General features: G+C 35.6%; 1 non-coding gene across 1 annotated transcript; it reads left to right on the plus strand.

Annotated features, from left to right (window-relative positions):
- Positions 1-4,754: 4,754 nt before the first annotated feature.
- Positions 4,755-4,865, plus strand: LOC111750239 (U6 spliceosomal RNA). The gene has a single exon (XR_002785392.2). It is a non-coding gene; the product is annotated as a U6 spliceosomal RNA (small nuclear RNA).
- The last annotated feature ends 441 nt before the right edge of the window (positions 4,866-5,306 follow it).

Raw genomic sequence — 5,306 nt, forward strand, 5'->3', positions numbered from 1 at the left:
ATATTATATGGCTCTATAAAGTTCTATTCTAGGATACTTTATGTGACAGGTTCTCAGATTTTATCAAAGAGTAGTGATAAACATATTTAAGTATATTGATTACAAGAAATTATCAGAGTTGAAATTCTGTGTATATTCATTGCCTAAATGAGAACTGGTCATGCAGTGGTTAAGCACTTGGCTGCTAACCAAAAGGTTAGTGGTTCAAACTCATCAGCCACTCCCGGGGAGAAAGATGTGGCTGTCTGCTTTCATAAAGACAGCCTTAGAAATCCCATGGGGCAGTTCCACTCTGTCCCATAGGCCTAACCCATGGACTTGGGACTTGCCAACCTCTATAACCACCTGAGCCATTTCCTTGATATAAATCTCTCTCTCTCTCGACACTTCACTGGTTTTGCTTCTCTAGAGAACCCAGCTTAAAACAGTTGCTATGAGTCAGAATCAACTCAATAGAATAACAACATTTGTTGCCTTAAATAGAATTCTTTGTTGATCCATTTGCATTTTCCCTTGATCCCCATTTTCATTGTTTTTCAGTCATTTTTTTCTGACATAATCATTCATTTTCTAGGCACATACTCTGAACTTTCTGATCTTTCATTCTACTTTCAGAAACAGAACTCTCATTGTTTTCACGATAATCCAGGTCATATGTACAAATATAATGTTTTATTATTATTACTATTGATTTAGATATATTTTTGTATAATTTTGAGAGAATTATTTTAAATGGTTAACTCCTAAAGTGGCAATTTTTGTTCTTAATATTGAATTTATTTATATTCCCACATTAAAGTATATTATATTTATGAAAACATAGTGCATAAAACAACTGTTAAGTGAATTCTAAATTTAGTGAATTTTAAGTTCTGTTAAACCAATTATATACACATCAACAATTCTCATAAAACTTATATGCAGAAATAAGTTTGTCTGAAATTGACAAACATTATTTGGAAATTCAGGAAGCCTTTTAAAGTGCATAAAGTTGGAGAATATGGAAATGTCCATCAATTTTTAAAATGAAGATAACATACATAATAAATTATTTGATGAGTTTTCTACTAGAAAAATGGCAATTCATTAAGTTAATAAGTAGCATTGGATAATAAGATCATTATTTTTTAGAAATACTTTAGTAGTTACGTGATTTTGTACATTTCTTGTATATGCTATAAATGCCTCAAATATGCCATAAAGCTTCCGAATTAAAAGTTCTATATTATGAGACAGCCCCCACGGTACTGTATTCTTTACCTGGCTTCCTCCCCTACAGTTTTGTACTGCAAAATCATTTCCTTTGCTGGGCTCCCCTCCCCCTCAGCTTTGCATTTGACTCCTACTTTTGCTTGGAGGTTACATGTAAACCCCACTGTGCCTGCGTGGTGTGATTAAGAATGTTGCTGACATAACGTGTTTGAACTCTGTACTAGTAAACCTGTTTAAAAATAACCTGTCTGCACGCCCTTGGTGAGCAGTCTTGGCGGCAGTAAGCACCGACTGACTCCATTTCCTTGTACTTCGGTCTCTCATTTATTGGTCAATACGAGTCATGCCGAGTAAGAATCTGGTGTTTCCACCAGGTAACAATTATATACAAAATGTTCTTGTGTGTGTGTATATATATATATATGATTTTTAAATATTGTTAAATGTCTAGCAAGTAGTTGTTTATTACCATCTGCAATTTATAAGAGAGATTAGAATGTACATAGACACAAAGGTTTCAAAGTAAATAAACAAAACCTATTGCCACTGAGTTGATTCCAACTCATAGCAACCCTATAGGAGAAAGTAGAACTTCCCTACAGGGCTTCCAAAGAGCAGCTGGTGAATTTAAACTGCTGACCTTCTCAGTTAGCACCTGTAGCTCTTAACCACTGTGCCACCAGGGCTCCAAAAGTCAATAGGACAGAACACTTAAAGGCACTGGTGGAGAAAAAAAAATCTACAGAGAGAATGTGTCATATGAGAATAGTATACAGGAAGTAAGATTGCAGACTATGTCTATTTAAAAAAAACAAACAAGGAAGTGGATCATAATAGAAAGTGAAATAAATAGCCAAATAGGTATGAAAAGAATTAGTATAATACAGAATTCTAAAAAGGAGAGTATTTTAAGTAGAGCTTAAAGAAACTCCCAATTCAAGAGAAAGTTGATACTTAAAAAATTCTGTATTCCCCCAGCTATCTACTAAAACTATTCACAGAAGTAGATTGAAAATTGCTACAACATGGAGGCTGGGAATCACGACGATGGTGTGGGGAGTGTTGGACTAACTAAAACACAAATGAACTATGAAACTAAAGAATATAAGGCCAGTCAAGAACATATTAGACAATTTTCACCCACTCATTTTGGATAAGAGCTACGACTGCTAACCAAAATGTCGGCAGTTCAAATCCACCAGCCGTTCGTTGGAAACTCTGTGGGACAGTTTTACTGTGTCCTGTGGGGTCACTAGGAGTCCTAAATGACTCTACAACAAAGGGTTTTTCTTTTTTGTTTTTCACATTGGATATTTCTCACTCAGTAGTAGAAGGTGTGGCCAGATGAAAGAGATAACAAGCAAGTGAGTCTTGCATTATGAAATGTGATAAAAGTGTAGAAAAGGATGGGGATTTAATAAATCCTGGAAAAATGGAGTTTATATATTTGTAGTGAGTATTTCTAAGAAAATTAGCTTAAATGGTGGTTCCAGTTTTTAAAGAATGAATTCCCTTTTGTATAAAATTATCAGGATGTGGAATCATTAGATCATATTGTAAGTTAGGAGAACCTCACTTTTATGAAATCAAAGACAACTTTTCTTAGTTGAAGGCAGCTATGAAACCGTTATTCAAAAAACCCACCAGAAGAATTTAATAAAAATATGGGATGAAGTGGATGCTAAGGAAAGGTTCTTAAAGAATTATTAGTATAAGCATACCAACAAATGAAGAATGAATAAATACATATGCAAAAGTGATTGAGTGTTGGAAAGCATTCATATAACTCAGACCACTTTTTAGTTTGGGCTTAAAAATAGTAGTCACCAATATATATTTATTTTTAAGGGGATTCTGAATTAATCCTAGTGTAAAAGATTACAAATTTCTGGGTGTTAAAAGCTCAGTGCAGTAATAGACTTGCTACTTGGTACATTGCCCCTTTTCATAGTATGATAACCTATTTGATATCACCAATTCTCGCAAATTGTCCTCACAAAAATTGGCACTCTTGATCTCGCTTTCCTTCTTGAAGCCTTCTTCAGCTTTGACGCCATGCTTTTAATATCTCTAAGTATTTCTCAGGTATGGTTTTCTCAGACTCCTTCCTGATTTTCCTCTACGTGAACATCCTCTATATGGTTTCTTAGGAAAAAACAGCCTGGCTATTGTCTAAGATAGATACAGGGATTTCTTAGCACTTTTTTTTTTTTTTTTTGAAGGGGTAGAAGAGGGGGAATTTTTTAACTATCAGTCAAGCCTGAAAAATCTTGACTCATGAATCTGAAGTGCCCTTGGTTCCCTTTTTATAGTATGTCTAGCTACACACTTATTTGTTTCATAGCTGCTTTTAAATTGTTTTTCAGAAGCAACAATGCCTTTTCCAAGCTACTCTCTGAAAAAAAAAAAAATTCGAAGAAAAAAACTGAATGAAGTAATGCTTATTTACGCACAAACTAAATGTCAGAAAACTTTAGAAGGAACCTCATCTACAGAGAGAATCAACAATAGTGTCGAAGACCTGGTCAGTCATGGATGGTGTCACCCATACAAACAAAAGTGGTGACTGAGAATAAAAAAGGCCCGCTAAATTACAAAAAGGCTGTGCTATGGCTACGGTAAAAAGTATTTACCAGAACCAGTTTTAAAACAGTTCACTAAACCAGTGACAACTTGGCTTAGTGAACATGCTGTCAGGAAATAATTAATCAGTTTCAGCTGTAGATTATGCAAGTCATCCAATCAGGGATTGGCTCACTTTAATAAACATGCTCCCATGTGCCAAACAATAAAAGGCAGTCTCACTAGAATAACCACACTTCTATATGTCAATTCCTTATGCCCTGAAAATTCACCCATTCCTGAACTCCATGCTGCCTAAAATATCAACAAGCTACTCTGCTTGAGGAGACTATGCCTGACCGGCAGTAATTAGATTCACCTGTCAACAAAAATAGACAGGAGAAAGTAAAAAGTGGTTTTGTTAGACATAGTAATACTCTCCCACATCCCAAGATATCAATGTTTGAATTCCTAGAAGCAGTGAATATGTGACGTTGCCTTTACATGGCAAAGGAAATTAAGGGAGAAGATGGACTTAAGGATGTTAATCAGCTGACTTTAAAATATGATTGTTCTAGATTATACAGATTGGCACAATGTAATCACCCAAACCAGCAAGACCAAACCCATTGAAATAGAGCCTGTGTCCACACATGGCAAGCCCATGTGTTACCAAATGGAAGGACTCTCTAGGGTTTTCTTGGCTGTAATGTTTATGGAAGAGATCACCAGGACTTTCTTCCTCAGTATTGCTGTGTGGGTTTGAACCACCAACCATTAAGTTAATAATAGGCTGGTGCAAACCGTTTGTTCCACCAGGGACCTCAGAGCAATCACAAGATCCTTTAAATTTGAAAGAGGGATGTAGAAGAGTTAATGTCAGAGCGATGTAATATGAGAAACACTCAACCAGTCATTACTAGCTTTACTGATGAAAGGGAGTCATGAATCAAGAAATTTGGGCATACCCTAGAATCTAGGTGCTCACTTTGGCAGTATATATACTAAAGTTGGACTGAAACAGAGAAGATTAATTAGCATGGCCTCTGCACAAGGATGACACACAAATTTGTGAAGCGTTGCATATTTTTTGGAGCTCTGGTGGCGTAGTGGTTAAGAGCTATGGTGAGCTTGACTGCTAATCAAAAGGTCAGCAGTTCATATCTACCAGCTACTCCTTGTGGCAGTTCTACTCTGTCTTATAGAATTGCTGAGTCAGAATCGACTTAAAGACACCAAGTTTTTTTTGTTTTCTAGAAGCTGGAAAGAGCATGAAGATGAATTCTCCCTTAGAGCCTTCAGAAAGGAATGCAGTCTTGCCAACATTTTGATTTTTGTCCAGGAAGCCTTTTCAGTCTTCTTACCTCTAAAACTGTAAGATAATGAGTGTGCAATTTTTTACTTAAGAGCCTAAATTCGTGGTAATTTTTTTACAGCAGGAATAAAGTATTATTACAGTGTATGAAAACATAAGTAGTTGTATATGTGTAGTTATCTACAGATAATATTTACAGATGATAGTATTGTATAAA

The sequence above is a fragment of the Loxodonta africana genome, chromosome 10, assembly GCF_030014295.1.
Source record: "Loxodonta africana isolate mLoxAfr1 chromosome 10, mLoxAfr1.hap2, whole genome shotgun sequence".
In the NCBI taxonomy this organism is placed as follows: Eukaryota; Metazoa; Chordata; class Mammalia; order Proboscidea; family Elephantidae; genus Loxodonta; species Loxodonta africana.